The 22,365-nt window shown below is 40.2% G+C and overlaps 1 protein-coding gene across 1 annotated transcript in view; it reads left to right on the top strand.

The window, feature by feature from the left end:
* Positions 1–19,026: 19,026 nt before the first annotated feature.
* Positions 19,027–22,365, top strand: part of MYOM2 (myomesin 2) — an 83,190-nt gene continuing 79,851 nt past the window's right edge. Inside the window, exon 1 of the mRNA XM_026072060.1 lies at positions 19,027–19,084. The gene's annotated coding sequence lies outside the window, so the exon portion shown is untranslated. The remainder of the gene's footprint in view (positions 19,085–22,365) is intronic.

The raw sequence follows: 22,365 nt of genomic DNA, 5'->3' as shown, positions 1-22,365 counted from the left end.
TCTTTTCTTTAAGAATGGCCTTGAAAATTTGTAGGAAATTGCAGGACAGATTTGGACAAGCTGACAACGACTCTGTCAAGACAAGGTAGCACAAAGATGACAAATATGGAACGCTGAAGAACTAGAAAGTGCACCAATAATAGGACATACGGTCTTTTAACCAGTAGGCCTAGTATATTCAAAATTGTAACAAAATCTGACTACTGCAGCTCCAGGAAGCCTTTGCTATATGTGCCTGATGTGACTGTTTTGGTAGATACAGATCTTGCTTTTGCTACTTCAGGATATAACTACTGTAACGCAGTTTTCAGGGAGACACTTCTGATACTGCCTTGCCTATTACATGAAGGTCCAAGTGTGTCGCACATAACTGAAATGCTCTATGACGTATTTGTTTTTGTAGGTTTCCAAAGTGAGCTCAGGCCATTGACCTGAGCACAGTATTCCTCCGGTGGCCTTTGAATTTAGAGTTTTCCTCCCTGAGCCCACCAGAACCAAATTCTTCAACTCCTGGACATACTAAAAAGCCAATTTTCTTCTGTCCTGTCACCAGACTGAAATAAACTTGTGGGTTTTTTTTTTTTTTTTGGTTTTACTATTACATTGTCTGTTTCACAACAGCTTCACCAAGGAAAACTAGCTAGCTGGACACTGTAAATATGCCTGTTTAACCATTTGGTCTGCCTTGTGTTTGTCCCTTTCTTGTAGAAAGAAGCATATCAGTTTCCTGCTGTGTGCTTTTCAGATACCGCTTTCTGCCTCACACGCACAGAGGGTGTCAATGCCTTTCCCCATATGCCATGGCTGGCAATAAAAAGGAACTTGAGAGCAAGGAGGAGTTTGCTCTTCAGAACTGTATTATCCCAGAAAATGTAACAGGATGCATTTTCTTCCTCATCTTCTTCTGAAGATGCAATCATGCAGTGAATAGCTATTGTAAAAAGTCTGAAATAAGGCCAGAAAACTGTGGCCTATTTCTAAGTGGAGTAAAAAGCAGAGTATGGAGAATTTACAAAGAAACCTGGTCTCCAAGTCCAGTGCTTTAAGAAGAAGAAAAGAGGATTTCAAACACAGAGCAACCACTTGCTAAGAAGCAGATAACTCTTTGTCAGGAATGACATATGGCAGATTCATGATAAAGATGAACTATGTACATAAATATATGCGGAAAACCTAGCAGAATGGTATCCAGAATGGTCACACTGACCTAAAAAACGCTGGATGCTTAAAAGAGGGCTCTACCAGAATCTAGATTAATCTAGAATAAAGATTTGTGAAGGTTTTCCTCACTTCCTRAGCAAAGGTAATGGCTGGTACAAAATGCTGCGCTTGTGAAGGAGAAATTAAATGTGAAATGCAATCAGTTTCTGCCAGGTGACAGAACCTCACTGAATCGCTGGGTGTGATATTGGAAGAGCAAGGTATTGGATTGCAAACAGTGTGATACCGTTATGTACCAAAGGGAGATTTGCCTTTTCAAAAAATCTGAACAGAGCATTATTTATAAGGCAGGGGAATTAATTACATTTCTCTTCCTGGCAGAGGTGAGACTAGCTGAAATACTGCACCTAGTTTTAGACACCGTCCTTGAGGGGAAATATGGATCCACTGGAGAGAATTCAGAAGGCAGCAAAAGGAGCAGGATGTTTAGGAAATGAGGAAAGTCTGAGAGCACTGAATGTGTTTAATCTAGATAATGAAACACTGAGTGGGGAACATGAGAAGTCTTCCATTATGTAAAAGGTTGCTATTAAAGGAGATAATGATCAGTTGTTCTCTCTGTTCCCTTAGGAAGAGCAAAAAAAAAAAAAAAATCAGATTATTTTTTGCTTACTCTGCAGCAAAAAGATTCAGGATAAGTTCAGGTAGTAAAATTCCCTGCTAGGCTACCTAAGAATGCACAACATCCACATTTATTTATTAGGTTCCTATTGTGAATCTCRATGGCTAGAAGGTGTTTAAGGTACACTTATTCTTCATTTTGTAACTTCCTGAAGTGTCTTCAGGCCACATAGTACTATGGCTCTGTGTGCCTTCAGGACTCTGAGTTTTCAGACTGATTMATTTCTGGATAAATTGTAAAAGAATGCCATGTTTCTCACAATATGTGCTTCTAATTAGTTTGAGAGCACTGTCTGAGAGCCTATAGGCTCATTCATTGGTGTTAACTCTCTTGTCTAGCTTTGGAAAGAGCTAAGAGTGCTCTAGTCTAATCAAGCACAGGGGGAAAGTAACGTGGAAAATCAAAAACTCTTGAAGAATAACAAAAGCATGAGAAATAATTGATTAACTGTTTGTTGGAAAGAATACCTAAAGACACTGTGGGGGAAGAAACAGTTGCAGGGGTGTGAGAAAGTGACCTCAGCATAGCTAGGCATGCAGGTGACTAAGGAAAATCTTACGGACACAGAACTGTAAAAGAGCCGAGTGAAAGTGGGAGAGTGGGCAGATTAAAACAGTGGCAGATGAAGTGTAGGAGGCAGCAAAGAAAAGCTGCAAAATACATGAGGATGAAGTAATAGGCTTCTTTCCTCCTTTCTTAATTTACATCATAGGAGATGGTTTTGGTTTGAAAGAGCTGTAAATGAGAGAGAAAGCTTTCTTCAGTCTGGAGCTGCCCTGCTCAGCTCCTGAGGAAGAAGACTTGGTGTCATCAGAAACCACTGGCTTGGTCCATGTCTGACAGTTCAGAGACATTTTCTTATTTTGGACACCACAAATACTCAGTAGTCTCCTGGAGTTCATGTTCTTCCTCCAGTGCCAACTTGTGTGTACACAGAAAAGTCTTGTCTGATTTGGTATCTTTGCTCTTGATGAATCCAGATTTTGCACTTTAATGATTCCATCTCTTCATTTTAATTTTACCACTTCTCTCTCTGTATATTATTCTCTCCTGATTCAGTTATAGTCTTCCAAGTTTGCTGGTGACCCTGTCTTAATATGCATGGATCTTCTTTGTAAACTGTTTCACCTCCACACTACTTTTCCACACTACAAATACTAATATTTCCTAGAAGTTTTTCATTCTCAGCAACTGCTTTATTTTTAAATCTGTCAAGTTCTAGGTTTACTAACCAAATATTTACTAATAAAATAAACAGGGTTATGGCTGTCATGGTTGTCTCCTAGCCCAATTGGCATGGGCTGGCCATGCCAGTTTGACCAGTTGGCATGGCCAGACCTCTGTGGCAATGGTCCCTTTCCCATACTGAATCCTGACTGTATGCAGGAGTTGCTGTGCCATGTGATCTACTCCAAAAGGGTGCCAAGGAGTGCACTGACACTTCAACAGTATTGATGACTGCATTTGCATGGCTGGAAATATGGTTTTGGTTCGTTAGTATGGGAATAGCCACTGAGTTCTGTCTTCAGAAGTTCCTCTTGGAGAAATTTGATAGTCCAAGGTCTGATCCAGGCAGGCATAAACAGGACAGCACATGTTGTCCATTTTGACATGAGCAAGAATAATGATATATATAGTATATGGTGTATATATATATGTGTGTGTGTGTAATATATAGATATGCTATATATACAAACATAATTCACTTTTGCTCAGGTGAATATACTATAATATAGTTATTATATATATGCACTACATATAATCTGTACTGTATATATAATCTATAATATATAGTAGCATGTATATTTTTATATATGACATATAAAATATATATTAAATATAATATATGAGGGGAGTTTGTCATTGGAGAGGGAAATTTCCAGAGGCCAGTAAAATGGGGAGAAAATCAACTATGCTACCCTGTAGGAAATATGAAAAAAATATATCTTGAGAAGACCTTTTCCTTCTGAAAAAGAGAGAAGCAGATTCCTCTAACTGGAGTGTATTGCTGGATCCGTCTTTTGAAGTTAATGAACAGTTAACGAACAGTTTTATCCCACCACAACATGGGTCAGTAGGTAAAAGGAGATGTCAGCAGCAATGCTCATTTGCAATATGAAGATTCAAGCTCAAATTCATTTCCTGCCTGAGGGAACTTCACCTGCTCTGTGGGGACAAGCTGTGTAATACTAGTAGGCCACATTCAGATCCACTAGATTTGGACTGTCACCTACAAGGCAGTAAATCTTCAGCTGAGGACCAACTGTGAGCAGACTACGTGAACAACAGTTGTGGGCCAAAGTGAAAAGGAATCAGAATGATGTCCTGGATGAGTGGTTATGACAGTATTTGGGAAGTGCAGAGATTTTTGGTTTCTGACCCCATCTCAGGTGTTATAAGTGGAGATAGACATTTTCTGCAGGGGACTATCTCTGAAGCAGGGACTGGGGAGGGAAGTTGATGGACGTCTGTGAGAGGCTGGAGGCCCAGCAGACTCAGCCATAGCTGAAAGGCATCCAAGGACTATGGCTTGTGGAAAACATGTTTTCCTGAGGAATGTTGCTATTGCTATCTGAACTAATAGGGTAGAAATATGTGATATTGCTCACATTATTTTGTCAATGTCCTCGCTTGTGGGTGGGTGAAAACCTTAGATAGATGTGGTCAAAAATAGATATATCAAATTGTCTGATTTTTCTTGGTAGAATATAGGGACTTTTTTTTTAAGGAATTTGTTTTTTAAGGATTAGGTAGCCAGCAATTTGGGGTTTTGAGGGTCTATGTTTTCTTTCTCTGGTGCAGATGTTAGTAGAATTTAAGTCCCTTTATGAATCAAGTTCCAAATTCAGCTCGAACTCTTAAACCTGTCTGCACTTCTGGTATCTCAAACTTTATTTTACCTTTGTTACTTTTTTTCCTCTGGAAATGCAGTTTCTCAGGGCAGAGCCAGTGGTGTGAGCGCTTGCTGAGAACTTCTTGCCTTGGGGCCCCATCTAGTGGGTAGTGACTCGCATTGAGCAGCACCAAAAGCCAGTGTCACTTTGAGAGATAGAAAGCAATAAAAGGAGCTGATGTGAAGATCCCTACAGAGCCTAATAATCGCAAACAAAATCACTGTGTTTTATTCTTTTCCTGCTGACATTGATTTTGTTTTTTTCTCTATCTCTCCAATGTTACTTTTCATTTTGGGCAGCAGCATTTTCATTACTTTGTAGAAGCAAACCCCAATCCTAAAAAAGAAAGAAAAAAGAAAAATCTTCCATTCTTTCTGTACTTCTGGACACGTTGTATTGTTTTAAAGGAATGGCTGCATTATTTCACGAGTATTCCACAATCACTGGTAAATGATTCAAGGATGTTAGTATTACTCTATAAAATTTTCCATAAATTAAGAAGCTTATGAGTAAATCTTGAAAGCAGGAAACATTCCAGCAGTAATAAAAGGTCTGTCAGAGCCAAACGTTTAAAATCTATATTTTATCTTGACAGAATTGCTTATATTCCTGAGTGCTAAAGCAGTAACCATATTCAGACGAGCCTTGTGAACTTTGTTGTACCTACGTATTAGGAAAAGAAAAGAAAGTGGCTTGAGAAATGGAAAAGGGTTTTACATCTCTATCCAAGTAACTTTTACAAATGACGTTTTTTCTAGCCCGTCTGTCAAATGAATTTAGCGAGCCAGATTTGGATTTCAATTGTACTTAAGTAGTTCAGTGTAACCCGAGGGAGTAAGATGGATAGCTAGACAGAACATATGGCCCTGGCTGTCTAAAAACTTGCTTTTTTAAAAAGAAAATGGAAAATAAAGAGGAAATAGCTAGACTCTGGTAAGAATAAAGCTGTTTTCTCTGGCAAATATGTTTTGCAGGACTAGTTATTTTCAAGACAACTTCTGTAACCTTACATAGTTCACAGTCTTTCAATCTAAAATGAACTCTGATTTAAGTGCTTTCTGAAAAATTTTGGTGCTATCCATGCTTTCAGAGAGGATCACAAGGGGTGGAGACTGAGCAGTCCTGAATTTTTGTGACAGGGTAAGGATTTATTTCACAAAGATGGGCTGATTATTTTCATTTAATGGTATAGTGGGAGTATTTAAGAAACACTGCTTGAAACTCCCAAGGAAGAGATATTGAAAGACAATGAGAGTCTGACTCAAATAAAAAGAGCATTATTAGGAAAGAAACCTCTTTTTGACTTTGACTGTTGAACCACATTCTTGCACGCCTCTTGGCTTTAGTTTTTTATTCTTGCATTTTTTTTTATTTAGTGTAAAAGAAAAAGGATGAGTGACTTAGTGTCCAGAAGGGTTTCCCTGCCTTGAAAATCTGACTCTATGAAGAGTTTACTCTATTCATAACGGAGGAAAACGGGAGTGCGTGCGTGCGTGTGTGTGTGTGAGATTGACAAATGATTTGTCCTTTTTTCTATTTGACAGCATATCCATTTGTACCATTCTCGATTATTTTTTAACATTTCTTTTTTTGCTCTGTGGCTTCTGTAACAAATGCCCCTGTTGCAGCACAAATACAGTTCTTTCTTTCGATTGCCTAGTTGATTTTATACTGTCTCAGGAGTCACGTAGAGAGTGGGCCACATCTTCAGCTGTGCAAATCCTCTGCTTATTGGAGTGGAGAAGCTCTAAATCTTTTTTCTGTGCTCTGCTGTTTCTCAGTCCACAGGGGCTAAAATAGTTTCTAAAATAAATGATCCTGGCAGAAATGGCTTTCAGAATAAATGGTCTGAAGCAAAGGGCCGGCATTATGGCTGCTGTAATGGTCCCATAGGAGCTATTCGTCTGACCAACAGTTGTCCTAGCTCTGCTCCCCAAGAAAGGCATGAAGGGCTGACAGAGGAGAATGCTGATAATGTTTTCAGGGAATAGATCTTATTTGAGAGAACRTTTGTATCACAGCTATATTCCACTCTAGGCTAGACAGAAAAAGTCTTTTTCACTATAAGATAATTTCTGAGTTTCAGAAATAGTTCTTAAATGGAGGCAATACCGACACGATATTTCAAATGAAAGTCCCTCCCTTGACTGTACTGAGGGTCAAGTTCTGGCCTTGGCCTCCTGTATCCTGTCCTACCTATGTTATTCCCCCTTGTATAGCTATTTGACTATTCAAATTTTAGACAGACTAAGCACAGTGACAGAAATGGTCATTTGGAGAGGGAAGATTTAACCCTTTCTTTAGTCCCTGCAGCAGTTGATACCAAAGAGGAGGAGCTTCAGTGGGACCGGACAGAGATGATCCCAAACACTGATCCCATGAGGGTGAAAGGTGGAGATGGGCAGATGTGGGGCAGTCTGCTAACCCTCAATGCGCATGGCTGAGCACTGCCACCATCTCCTGCCCTCTCGGCACAGGTGGCAGCCTGTCTCTGAGGGTACGTTCGCATAATAGTCTAATGCTGCTTTCTTCACACCAAGGGTTAGGTTTTCAACATCAGGCAGAAACGCACGCTCGGCCTCTTCTCCTCTTCCTTGGGCTCAGGTGAGTGAGCCAGTAGTGTTACGAGCTATGAGGCTTTTGGGAGCAGCTTCATGTACAGCAGCCTGGCTGGTACATGCCTGGCCTCATCTTCCCTTCAAATTATGTGTTACAGGTGGGGCCCCACACCCAGAGCTTCCCCAGGCAAATCCGCTCTCTCATGTTTTTCCAGTGTGAATGAGAGGACAGTCAGAAGTGTAACCCACAAATTCAAAAACAGTGTAAATATATCTTGAGTGTGACCTGAAACAACTCTGGGRAACTGAGAAGCCTTTCCTGATAATTCCATATCCACAGAGGTGCTCCTGTCGAGGAAAGGCTTGGTAAAGGCGTTCAGTAACAGAAACAAAATTTCACCAGAAATTTCCTGAGCAGCTCTATTCAGCTTTCCAAAACATCAGCCTACATCCAAATATTTACACATTGAACCTGAGTAGTGAACTGACGTAAGCTGGTGCTGATCTGAGCTATGGTATCCACATGGGGCAGTGCAGTACTTTGTGCGAATATAGCTGTGTTAACCTGTGCTCACATGTAAACCTATAAATCTGTCTGGCTTATTAACTTATGTTTAGAACCATGCTGATGTAGCTAAACTGCTGTTGGTCCTAAAGAGGCCTGACTGGTGCAATTCAGGGTTTTCTGAATCATGCATCATTGCCTGGTATAGAAATATCCTGACCATCTGGTGGCAGTAACTTACGTTGCTTATACAGGCTGCAAACATGTTAGCTCCCTTTCTGTTGAATGTAAGCTAATACTTCATATACTGTAAGTATGATATTTAATATGAAATCTGATATTTATCAAGTAYATGGCAGCATGAAGTTTAAATAATTAGCAATACTGAAATAGTTGCTCACTAAAATTTACTTATTTGAAACTGGAGCTTGAGATTCATAATATATTGCAAAAGTTAAATGAAGCTTTAAAAGAAAATTGGCCAGCTCTGAAGTGCTAATTGCCTAAGTGCCAATATGCTAACCATGCTCTATTATTTTGGATTCCTGACTCACATAATGCTATATTTTATGTGTTAAGTAAGACAGTAGACATTTCCTGATCAATACAGTTTCACTGGCCAACAGTAAGCAGCGTATTCAAAGACAAGTCAGTGGGGTGGAGGAGGGTTTCACCTGCTTTCTTTCCCAAATGTAATTTTTCCAAAAAAAGGAAATTTTATTGCACTTTATTATTATTATTATTATTGCAATATATTACTGCACCACAGTCTCACTCCATTATGAAAGATAATATTGGGACCCCGAGGGCCCCCACCCCCCCAGGYGTCCTCCCAAAGCCCCGGTCTCATCTCAGTCCAGCCTGGGGCTGTCGATTTCTGCCCCATGACACCACGGCGGTGCTGCTCCAGCCCTGCCATGGCCCTGCCTAGCCACGGGAACCTGACCTCCACCCCGGCCCCAGCCCCAGCCCCGGCCCTGCTCTGCTGGCAGCCCCTGCTCCACTGGCAGCCCCTGCCACCACCGGCCCCTGTCATGGGGAGTCCCTGGCCTGTGCGGCGCCCTGACAGATAATCAGGGAATTGCAGAATGGCTGAGGCTGAAATGAACCTCTGGACTCATCTGGTCCAGACTGCTGCTCCAAGCAGGGTCAGCTAGAGCAAGTTGCTCAGGGGGTTTTGAATATCTCCAAGGATGGAGATGCTACAGCTTCTCTGGGTAGCGTGTTCCAGTGCTTAGTCACCCTCACAGTGAAGAATTTTGTTCTTATGCTTAAGTGGAATTTTCTATGTTTCAGTTTGTGCCCATTGCTTCTTGTCCTGTCACTGGGCGCCACTGAGAAGAGTCTGGCTCCGTCTTCTTTACTACTCCACATCAGGTATTTACACRTATTTTATTAGATTCCCCCTGAGCCTTTTCTTCTCCAGGCTAAACAGTGCCAGATCTCACAGCCTCTCCTCATGTGAGAGGTGCTCCAGTCCCCTCATCATCTTCATGGCACATCACTGAGAATGTTTGTGTGGAAGTTTTAAAAATGTACATGATGATTAATCTAAGAATAGTAAAATGAAATGACTCGGCATTTTCCGAAATGGAGGACAGATTATCAAGTCAGGAAACTACCTCGCATGCTGAAGGAAGTCTGAGGTGATTCAGAATATTATTACATTTAAACACCTTATATAGATATTCCTATTTTTGGACAGCTACTATTTTAAATTCTTTTATGTTGTTGATCTTTGGTGGGCTGTTGACCATAACGTATCCAACTAGAAGAACATTATTGTACTTAGCTCCTTTTCTGATGTCTCCATAAGCCCCTTCCATTTCCAGGTCTCTTATATGTGCACTCTGATTTATCTTACCTCCTTATGTGGTTGCAGTTTCCTAGTCTTTTGTCTCAACAATTTACATTCACCAAACAAATGTTCATTAGCTTCTGGAGTGTAAATCGATTCTTTGTTCCTTTCTTCTTTAACATCCTTGGACGCATGCTTTATAAATGTTGTTTTAGCATAAGAATGGCTTTATTAGACCAGGCCTAAAGGTACTTCTAGTGTCCTTTCCCTGTCTATGGCAAATAGCAGATGCTTAGGAAGGGTTCAAAGAACAATGCAAACGTATGTATTGTGCTGATCCCCAGAGCGGTCTCCATCCTCTTAACAAATTTCAGGTCAAGGGCTCCTTGAGAGAGATATGGTACCTTTGCAGCTGTGAGTTTGGAGGGGCTGGATGTGGAGGGCTGCTTTCAGGACCTGGTAGCAGCCTTTCAACATCAGCCCATCCATCACGTTGCAGGCGCTTGTGAAGTCAGTCCATAGGAAGTGCGACTGTCTGCAGAGAGCCCCAAAAGAAGGTGTACGGATGGCATGATTAGTTATGCTGATAAATTATATGTAATCCTGCTTGTTCTGTGTCTTACAGATGGGGAGAAATGCCAGCATTGTCTCATTCATCCTCCTGTCATCCCCTTGGTTGGTACTAGTGATGGGACATCTTCCTTTTCTTTTGCTTCTTGCAGATCATTAACAGAGGGTAAAGGAGGAGACATAGCAAAAAGGAATAGTTAACAAGGCACACAGCAAGACAGTAGTTGAAATATTGGAACAGCTGCTCTGTCTCACTTGAGACTGGGGCTTTAATGGAATATTTCCAGGTGGTTCTCATGAGGCACAATTGTTTCCTGGGGCATGTGACACTCTGGGAAATAGCTGGCATACTTCCATTGGGCAAGGAGCGACACTGCACACATGTTCTTTCTCCTAGTAGGGAGATATATGTGTAGTGATCTGTTCTCTTCTCAGTGCCATATTTTTTAAAAACTGGGAATAGAGACAGTATTTCTGTTCCAGGATATATCATGTGTAAGGTAAAGCTATACTTCATCAGAGATTCACAGAAAAACAGGTATCATTTTATGTTGCCCATCTAAACTCACTAAGTAAGACCCTTTCACGTATCCTGTTTGCTGGCTCTTTTATGATTCCTATGAAGACGTGACCTTCCAATCTGTCAGCCAGACTCTCAAGTAGTAGCTGTCACATTCAATGTAATGCTGTTTACTTCTTTATATTCACCCTACCTAAGATTAAGCTGGAAAAACCATCTACAAGTATAATGTACTGCCTTTCTGTATCAACCAAGTTCAAGTTGAGGTTTTTATATCACATTACAGGAATGCAATGCAGTCTTGCTCAGTTAGTATTCCCCAGAAAGCCTCTGAAAAGATTGTAATCCTATGGTGTCCTTTTGCCATGCTTCCTCTTTCTACAAGATTCACTTTGTCCAACACACCACTTCAAACTACTTGCTCCATTGCTTAATGTTTATCTTGACCTATGTCTATCTCTGATTGACTATCCAAAGGTCTACAATAATACCAACTTCATCATTTACTTCTTTTTTCTAAGGAGTCACTGTCTTTTCTCCCATGCTCTTCATGTCTGGGAGATTCCATTATAAACATCCCAAAACCAAACATGTTTTTCTTCTTCGGTCCTCCTCACTGCTCACAAAATGCCTGATAACAGACCGCTGTGTGCTCGTGAGCTGCACCAGTGTCGAACAGTCAGAAACAGGCATTATGCCTGGTAATTGTAATGGGGAGGTGAAAACTGTTCAGTTCATCAGAAAACCCCTACCTGGTCATCAGTGCTGTATCCAAGATTCCCTCATTTGCCTATATTCCTATGTTATCTCTTTTCCAAACCTTCTACTATAAACATTTCTGTGAACACCTTCTACCACTAGTGTGCATACAGTATCTAGGTCCTTCCCAATCCACTATCAGTGCCCATAGGTGGAGGGTCCTAATTTTGTTAGAATTACCTTACAAGAAGGAAAAATCACATATAGTTGGATTAGTGTGTGAGCACCTTCAGAGAGAGAAAATAGTGTGTTTTTCAGATCTGAGAAGCCAGCAAGAACTCTGGATGGAAGGCAATGCTGGTCAAATTCCGACTCAAGGGAAAAAAGACACACATTTTTAGGAGTAAAAGTAAGTTCCAAGCACAAGAGATAAGGAAGTATTAATCTCTGCAAATGTCCAAATTAAGACAGATTTACTTTTATGAAAAATGTCACTAGGCACATGACAAGTGGTGCTTTGACCACACATTTTTTCAATTTCATGATGTCACCATACCAAAGTAGCAAACATACATAACTGAACAGACCATGATGGGCAAATGAGATGACCTGATGATTTCTCTGGCCTCAAACTCTATCTTTCCATTCAAAAGTTCTCACACCTTGGAAACACTGAACAGCTGATTTCAGGCAAGGATCTGTCACTCTGAGGTGCCCTAAACAATCCCAGTGGTTGCTGTGAACTTACGTTGTTGTTGATATTGTCCTCTTGTAAATGCCCAGACATCGTGATGACCGCACCAAGCTCAAGATTTTTTCCTCTCCTGCACTCCTGTAGTATTCGTGTCACTTGGGGAACCCTGCCAGAGAATGGGATCAGGTACAAGTGTAACTGGACAGGCCACCCAGGGCAGGGAGGGAGGACAGCTGTCCTAAGCAGTCAAAGTTTTACATTCTGTGAAGCTCTGATGTGACCTAGGCCTCAAGATATTTATTAAGCTGGAAGGAAGCCCTTTTTGGTCCTAAAGCTCACTGAATCTGTCTACCTATTACTTAGGATATATTACAGTAGAATCCACGGTGGTACCTAATGTTGCCTTATTGCAATAGAAATTCAGTATGAAAGAATCAGGCTCTATATTACTTGTGAAGGAAGGATTTCACTGCCATCTCTGTGCAATAATATCAAGCTATCTGTGTATATGGAGCTCACAACTTCCTCAGGTTAAAGTTAAGAATCATTAAAAAAGTTGCTTGATTCATATATCAATAAGGTTTATCAATAATATCAAATAATATCAAAAAAATCTTAATATTAAAATGTATATATTTTTATCTATAAAGGTTTTCCAGTCAGCATGTAAATATTAACTTGTAATAAAAAATGTAGTTTCAGAGGAATATTCAAGAAGGCCAGCACATGAGACAAGATACTGCTAGATGACCTATGAAAAAAATTTAAAAGAACGAAATATGAATAACTTACCTAAGTTGCATTGAAATGTGAAGCGTGTTTGTGTGAGGAATCCTACAGTCCTTATTTGGGTGAAAACTCTGTTTGAAATCAAATGAGTCTTTACCTGAAGAGGCACCAAGGACATTGGTGTCAGCTCCTCTGGGTGACTGATTTAGTGACAGTTGAATGCCAAAGAAGAAGAGTAAATATCGGTTAAATGGCAAGGACGAAGAATTCAGCGAAACTTCCCTGTCAGGAGTGCTTGCAGCTGTATAACAACTGTGGAACAGTAGCAGTGATGGTCAGAACTGGCGAGCTCCAAACATTGCTTGATTTGAAGCATGAGAAAAAGTACCATAGAGAGAAACAGTAGTTAGAGGCTGGAATAGAGTAACCAAATAGGACTCTCTAGTTTGCTTTCCATAATGAAATGTTGTTCTGTTTTATGCACCGTGGCACTGCCTTTGAAGACCTGGAGAAGAACTTACAGGATAGGTGGAGACAGGTCAGTGGAACTCAGTCAGTGGCACTTCTGCAACACCATGTTTTCTTCTTTTAAATGTGCCAAATGTTATCTGTTAAAATAGGTCAGTTGGGGACCTGTCTGGGACCAGCAGTGCTAGCACACTTCTTGTTATGCCTACTTGTCTTGAACTCTGCTCTTTCAGTGTTAACAACCTGTTCCTCAAAGAATTCCAGTAGTAGCAAAGAAAAGAATTAAGGGATCCAGCAGCTGTCATTCCTAAAGAATGCCTGGGATCCACCCGCAAGGGTGCTTGCTTGTTTACAGTGAAATCCTGGTCAGACCTCTGCTGTATTACTCCTTCAAGTAGTTGTGGATGTGAGTCATTTAGCTGTGGGACCAAAGAATATCATTCTTCCAGTGAGAAGTCAGGAATAAATACAGTAACAGCTCATTATTTGAGAGCACATTTACAGTCATATACAAGGCTTCTATAGGCCTGGTAATGTATCAGGCATGGCATGGGCCATACACAGCATAGCTATGTGAATAGCCCTGAATAGTGGGATAAGCCTGAATTCCATAGGGTTCAAAGTTTGCAAGTCAGCTCTCAGCTTGTTCAGGCAGGTGACCTGGGTTCATCTCCTCAGGTCCCTCCCCCAGGTCCCTCCCCCAGGTCCCTTTGCAAATGTAATTGTCTCTTCCCTTTCTAGCTTGTGACAATAGTCAATCCTTCTCAGATCTTACTGTGCACCCTCCACACTGGACTCATTGTCCATTTGATCGGTGGTGGGATCTGTTATGTACTCATTTCCTTCTCCTTTTTCCCTGTGAAACATGAGCAGATAAGTTGCATGCTATCTAAATAAGCCAACTCACCTGCCCTATGCTGAAATTCTGACTCCTTTTATTCCCATACATCCAGGGACAAATACAAATTCAGAGGAACAGCGCAGGTACTTGGCCTCAGAGAATCCACAAAATCAAGTTCTCTAACTCCTCACTTACTGCAGAGGAATGCTGAGTTCCCATACTCTCTGCTAGAGCACAGACAGGGCACAAATGATCTGATATAAGGAAATGGTGGGGAACAGGACAACCAGCGTTCTCTAAGGCAGCTGCCCGAGCTGGCAGCTATCAGAGCTTGAAGGCATTAGAATGGCGTTTGCATGGTGTTTACCCACTGGTAGATTTGGGGCTGTAGCTGTTTCTTTTGCATTTCCCACCATGGTGAAGGCTCTGGGCAACATGACTGTGATGCAAGCAGTTCTTATCTCCACCCTCTTACAATCTTTGATTCCATCTAGATTTAGTATGTTGTTGCTGAGATTGAGATTAGTGATAGAGATAAGTGTTGCTACAACAGATATCTGCAGAACATTTCACTAGGTATCGTATGACATTTGAATAAAGATACCAGGATAAGACAAAACTGTTATGGTCCATATCTTTATACCTGGATAAAAAAAATAATTATCAGATTGTATTGGTAAATGAAGAACTGCCACTGAGCTGATACACAGCTAGTGGGGTCAGCCATGGTATGGTTTGTCATATTAACTGTAGTAAATATTGCTGTTTACATTAAACTTTATCAGAAAAATTTCTAACAAACTTGATTAAATTAAAACCAACCAAACAAACAATCTTTTGAAAGCTGAACTGTAACTTCATGTGACTGGCCATAGACTGTAATTTGCTTGGCTTGCTTACCCTAAGATTTAGCAAAACATACTTAGTTAAACAATCCCACTGGGGCAACCCCAATTTTAATTACAGTATAACCCATGACCAGCTCTAGAGTATTCTATGCTGTCCTAAGCAAAGTGGAAAATATACTCTCATTACCACCTGCAATAACTCACAAAATAAGCAGTTGAAACATTTTGCTGCGCCAGGCAACCCTGTATTTTCTGTTTGTGGTTGAGCTAAATTTCAGTCAACTCCGTAAGGAGACACTAAATTAAGTAGGATATGATTCAGAGCTTGTCTGAGTCAGTAAAATCTTACCACTGACTGATGTGCTCCAGAGTGGGTCCTTGGGCAGTGGACTGACACTTTACAATTTAAATATCTTAAGAATGATTGACCTGGCACTCACTGTAACTCACTGGTGTGTTTGCCTTTTTGGATATAAATAAGGACACTTACCAAAGGACTTTATCTTATGTTGCAGGGAAAAAATCCCAACATTTTGTATATTCAAGTATTTTAGTATTTGTTCAAGGGCTGGTACTAGAAATGTCTGATGTTCTGGAGGCAGTTCAGGCTGACTTTATAGAAATGCCCATTGAAAATCCCAGTTTGGATGTTTAAAACTGCCTCTAGCAAGTATTTGCTGCTGCTGTTGTCCACTGTCCCAGGAGCTGCACCGCCTTCATTTGGAGGAAGAGAAATGACATCAAAATATGAATATAAACAAGAAAAAATGAAAACAAGGCAGGAAGTAGAAAAAAAAGTGTGCAAGTGTCTTAGAAGCTGGGAAGGGGATGTTCTCTCCCCACCTGAAAGAGATGGTCAGGTGTGTCCTCCCTTGGGGATTTGGGCTCAGGGATTAGTGCTGGGTGAACACATTCATGGTGCTGCCTGCTAAACCACATAGGGCTGTGACTGCTCCTCTGTCAGCTAATCTGCATGAGCGGAAGCACTGCCCCACAAAGCTTTGGGAACTGGATCTCTCAGATGGGCAGGGAAGGCCTGGGAAATTTAGGCCACTTTATACATTTTTCTCTTGCATAAGACACATGACCCCACACTTAATACTCCTGAACTTCTGACAATGTCAGTAGCTAACGAAAGAGTGTGATTTCTTAATTTATAGTTGAATTTACAGCCGTGTTTTTTGTCTTTCATTTGTAATGCCAACGGAGATCTGAGAACATGGATATCTGTGAAGGAAATCCATGATCTTTAATTGCCAATATCCACTGTTATGTCATGGCTTTAAAAACCTTACCGTAGGACTTTGTGAACAATTAGGACAGCTGCAAAGATGGGAAATTTCATTTCTAGCTACCAATCTTCTAATTCATATGAAGCTATAAATATGTTAAGAGCATTTGAAAAAATCGAGAGCTAAAATGTTAACAAAGCCAGACTTCAGAAGCCATCAGACAAGGATGCTTTAGGTTTTCTTGGAACTGCAGAAAGGTAAAAGCCTGGGGCAACATATCCTAACAACAGTCTTTGGGAAACACACTGTTGCATTTAGATGCAAAAAAAACACCATTAAGGCATTGTAGGCTAAAAAAACATACCTCTTCTAACACCATTACATTTCATTATTGTTTTAATGCTCCCTCCAGTAGCTACAAAGCTAATGCAACCTTTTCCAGCCTTCATTTCATCTCCAGGTCTCCCCCTTATGGGGAAATGGCTGAGCCATTATTTAAACCTGTATGTGTCTAAACATCCCTAATCAAGAGCTTGATATAAGGTAGAGAGGTAATTCTAAAAGACCACATTCAGTGAAGGATTTTAGCACATGCTTAGTTTTAAGTGCTTGAATAAGCCTGATACCCTGCTAAATCTAGGCTTTAAAAAAGTATCTTTTAGGGAAGAACTTCTATGCGGAAGGTACAGGGATCAGGGAGGAAATATATTTGAGGCTATAATAAGTTATTTTATGATTAAAATGCTGGATAATTTTTGGATGGTATGTACTCTGGTGCCTAAATTTCCACATCACGGTTTTACACTATATTACAGTTTCCACTCCTACCTTGTTTTGTGAATATCTATGAAGAAAAAAATCTATCTACTGACTTACCTGGAGACAACGTGGGGCCTGCCCAGCTGCATGACTTGTTCCTGCCTCTGGCATGTCCCCCACAACCCTCAGGATGTGCTTTCACGATTTAGACATCCAACCACACCCTGAAGAAACAACTTAAAATAGAAAAGAGCTCAACTGTAAAGGCAGACAGAGCAGGCTGCACATTCCTCCATTTTTTAAAAGGTAATAAATATAGAACAAGAAATTAAAAGCAGTGTGTGTAATGAGAGCGTTAAAGTTTTCCTGAAAAACCAACCTCTTACCTCCAACAGGAGAATGCAATAAAAAAGAAGAGAAGGAGCTGTGTAAGTAAAATGGATTTGCTCTGGTTTATTACATGCTAATTACTTTGACAGATGCTTCTGAAGCAACATCTATGCTCGGTGCAGATGCACTCATTCCCCTGTATCCATCTCTGTAGATCTAATTCCATCAGTCTGAGTTATAATTTAAGATTAATGAGAAGCAGGGAGAAGTTTATGGCAAGCACATGGATGTTGTAGTTGATGAGAAGAGAATGGGAAGGATCCTTAGTCAGAGCTATTTAGGAAGCTTGGATGAATACTGTGAATGCAATCAGAATGAGCTGGTTAAAGGCTTTTCCACATCTTGCTCTGCTTCCCCTATGTGTATACATAAAACAAATATGACTTAAAAGAGCATCGTTCATGTATCAAAGTTTCTTACAGCAAGCATTGAAATATCTTAATTGTCACTTACTGACTTTGGTCTTGACTCCATTCCTGCATAAGCGATATGAAAAGAGATTTTGCTACTTTCAAATACATTAAAATATAATGAAATCCCTATTTATTATATGTTGCTGACTCAGTGATCAGCTGTCTCATTATGGACCCAGTCATGAGGTTTACTTACGTCTGCCATACACCAAGGTTTTCCCAGAAATGTCATTTTTGTTTCCAGACTGAATAAATGTGATTATTTCTTCATGCATGTCACAAAGCCTTGTCAGGGTTCCTCCTCCTCCCTAGACTCCTGTGTGCTCACATCACAGGACAAATACCTGCATGGTTGGACACCTCCTGAACGGGGCAGGATTCCTGAGCAGCCACTATTGCCTGGTCACATCTGAGCATGTCAGATCCACCACGGTGGTGCTGGATGGTGCAAGCCACCATGCTTCAGCCCTCCAGTTCCCAGGTGGAAATCTAGGAGCCCTACAGGCACTAAACTTCCATTTTAGCCAGCAGCAATCAAGCACTGACAGAGCGTCACAGAATCACATGCTTTGGTTGTGTTTATTTTCTGCCCATATACGCCTCTATGCGCATTAATTCCTCCCACTTTACAAACTACCTACAAGAAGCAGAGACATCACTCTCAGGCTGACTGGGGGCATTCTGGATATAGAAATAGTGAGTAGGAGCTGGTTGCTCTTTAAATCCATGTTAATGAGACTTTTTATATAGTTGTCATGCCTTAACATATTGCAGTCATGTTCTGTAAAATCCAGGCAGCCCTTAAGGAGGCAATGGAGAGGCTCATTTTACAGCCTGAGGCACCAAAGGGATCTCATGTCTCTGCTAATAAGATTCTGGAGTTTAGGGGTCCTTACTGGTCTTCTAAGTCACTGATGATTTTAAATTTTAACCGTTTGCAAATGAAATGTTCAAACGTTTTTCTCACATTAAACTGTTTCCCACAGACCATGAGCTTGGTGTTTGCTGGGAAGAAAATCCTTCTTTTAACATCTACAACTGCTGTTTTAGGAGTGAGGTTTATTAAAAGACAACTTAGAACTTCATGTTGGGGAGGGGTTTTCTTCCCCTTTATATTACACCCGTATTGCTTATTAGGCTGAACTCAGTTTTGGGAGAATCACTTGGTTAGTTCTAAATATAGAATTGCATCTGCTCTTAAATGGGAGTGAAGGGGCAGTAGCCTTTAGAGAGGGGAATTATTTTTGTTTTCCTCAGCCATAGCTTACCAAGCTGCGAAAGGCTGGTCTTCCTCTCTGCTTTGCAATTTTTCTATCTTCCTAGGTAAGTCTGTTTTTCATCTACTTTTCTTGTTCAGAACAAATGAGAGTGATTATGGGGGCAGGTAATGGGTGCTTTACGAAATAGATTACATTTCTTGGGGAAAGCAAGCAATAACTGTGACACTGACTGATTTATGAAAAGACAAACAAATAAAAATAGAATTGTTTCATTCTGTTCATGATCAGTTTGATTTTACATTTCCTGTTTCTTTCTGCATATACAAAACTACATTATACCAATCCATAGTTCCACCAGCAAATGTGCTTCCCCAATTGCACATATACTGAAAGTGCTACTTTCTTGTGTGTTTATGCCGTACAAGGAGACAAAATGTAATTTATATGGAATATATGCATAAAGATACTAGCGATACTAACGATACTAGCTGTCAAAATATTTGGTATGGTGAGAAATAGGATGTCAGTAAGACAAGAAGTCCTACTTTTATTTATTGTCAATCAGACTTTTAAGTACATGTCTTTAGAAGATGCATTTCTGGTTACTGCTATCACTTTAGGCCATGTGATGTGCTCTGGGCTACATGAAAATTCCAGATAAATACCACTGATAGAGCCTTGGAAAATCATGTTCATGTTCTTGAAACTATGCCTGTGGGTTGATAATACCTGTGAGCCAGTATGAAAGTATCATAATGAAGGATAATAAATGTTGGGATGATGGGAAGTGACTGACTTTCATAATCTCATTATCACACATTCCTTGCTGTCCAGCTGAAGGGACACAGTACACTTGCCAAGTGAAGGGAAATCTTAAATCTTTTTTGGAATGTGTTGCAAATTTTTGTGCATTTGGAGTGTTAGGATGGCAAAGTCTCAAGTCAATGTGGCCAAATTCAGTCTTTTTAAGTCCCAGTGAAGAAAGAACATGAATTCATAAGAACAGAGCTGCATAAATTCCCTCTCTGGACTGCATGCAGCTTGGCTCATAACAGTGGTATGATAGGAAATGTTAGATTGGGGGCCTCCAGTCACTTCCATTGTGAAAGCTGTGTAAAAATCAGCCAAAATTCCATTTTTCACACTCACAGAAACATAGGAACCAGTGCTCCCCTCCACAAAAATGACCTCACTGGAGACAAGAGGACCCAGGGGCAGAGCCGCAGCTCTGCCTCCTGCCTATGTGCTGCTGAGCATAGGTGGTGGTTAAAACCATGTAGCTGTGATCATGACCAACCATGGTACATACCAAACTGTCTCCCCACTGACCGTTATGGTTAGTGGCTGAAACAAGCCCTTCAGGGTCTATTGCAAGGTCAAGGTGTGCATTCTACCTAATCATACAGTATTTAACATACATACATTCTAAAATTGTGCACATTGAATATTAGTTTAGTTATGCTATTGTTAATATTTTTGGAAAGCACACTTTATTATATGTGCTATAGCCACATGACAGTGATAAACCTCTGAATCTAACCATATGTCTCTGCAAGCAGAATCACTTGATGTAATGAAATGTCAAACCTCTGCTTAACCTGTAAGTTATTAGCAAAGAATAGACACATTTGTGATGGCCGGTATCACCAGCTACTTGGAAATGTTGCATTGCTGGACATTGAGAAGTCTAGAAATTGATTAGAGAAACTCTATTTTTAGGCTTAATGAGGAAAGTAATGCATTTACTACTCTGAGAATGATCTGAAGATGATCAAACCCGTTACCCACAAGCATTCCAAGCATCTATTTAGAACCAATTTGAGAAATTATGCTAATATTATTCTCATACAAAAGAATTGTGATCAGTAAAAAATAAGTCCAGCTATGATGTAGCTAAAGATGTTGGAAAAAAGCTGAAAAGACAAGGGACCTCACAGCTTGCTGAGTAATGTCTGGAATTCCATATGGTTTAAGCATATGGGAATTCCATATGCTTCTTTAATTTCAGAAGCATTTGTGTTCTGTTGTCAACAAATTAAAATTGAATTCTTGTTATAAAGAAAGAAAAAATTCTTCAATGAGAGAGAGGGAAGCATCTTGTAACAACAGTTGATTATGTGCAGTTTTTCAATTCATCCCTTGATCCTTTTTCAGTACATGGAACATAAATTTCTGTACAAGATCTAGATACACACGTACACATGGAGATAAAAGACTGAAAAGAACACTACCATTTAAGAAGTTTTTTACCATTTAAGAAGTTTTATTATCAAAATGGGGAAGATATTACCAGACATTCTTCCTCCCATTATGTCCTAGACTGCAGTATCTATGAGCTGCATATTTATCCRTGTTTGTTTTACAAGATTTCCATCAAAGTGAGTTCCCAGAAGGGATATGTTTTCATATTACTACCTACTGTAATTTTTACAGGATTGATACAACCATCTGAAAAGGACCACTTTTTTTCATGCAATATGGCAACTCTTCAAAATGGTCATTAGAATCAGCTAATGACTGGAAGTCTTTTCTTCTTTCATCTTTCATCTTAATATATAGGCTGTATAGAAGTAAATATATTTTATCAGCTAAATATGATGGACTTTAATGTACCCTGGAGGTATAAGGTGGCAAAACAGTGCTTACTAATTTGAGCACACTTACTTGGAGTAATATGGAAAACAGCAAACAGAACTAAAGACATGGAGAGGGGAACAACAGTCACGTCATAGTAAAAACAGAGAAACCCTTGAGTCAATGCAAATGGTGAATGATATTTAAGGGAGATGATGTACAGAGGAGGAGCAAGACACACTAAGAATAAGGAGATGTACCTAGGAGCAGGATGTACTGATCTTTCAGCCAAACAGGATGGTAGGCTACATGAGAGCAGGCAAGAACCTGCCAGTTGCTTTTGGCACTTCTGCAGAGGGACAAGGACAGAGATGAGCAAAGAAGGTGCATATTGCATGGTATAGCATTGACAGGGCAGGCAGAGAAAGTACATGCTGTGTAGTGCATCAGTCATGACAGGAACCTCCTGTGTTGAGGAATGCAGGTTGTCTGTTTATGGTGAGCACAGCCATGCTCTCTTTCCTGTGGCATTTATCAATCCCATACATCAATTTATTTGATCGCCTGCCTCCTCTCTGAGGCTATGTGAGTGATCATGCTAGAATTTACTGCCTGTCCTTTAAATCTTAAATTAACTCACTTATCAAACTAACAACGTCTATATCAGACCTTGGCTTCTCTGTTCAAGAATGTGTCCCTTGTCACGTGGTCCTAGATTATTGCTTTCTATTCAGGTCACTATTACTACAGCATGAAACTATGCATATCTTGGCCTGGGAACTCTGTCTTTTACTCATGAAAAAGTATCAA

The sequence above is a fragment of the Apteryx rowi genome, unplaced genomic scaffold (genome assembly GCF_003343035.1).
Source record: "Apteryx rowi isolate R43461 unplaced genomic scaffold, aptRow1 scaffold_335, whole genome shotgun sequence".
In the NCBI taxonomy this organism is placed as follows: Eukaryota; Metazoa; Chordata; class Aves; order Apterygiformes; family Apterygidae; genus Apteryx; species Apteryx rowi.
Note: the sequence above shows the minus strand (reverse complement) of the source record. Positions and strands in the feature narration are given on the sequence as shown.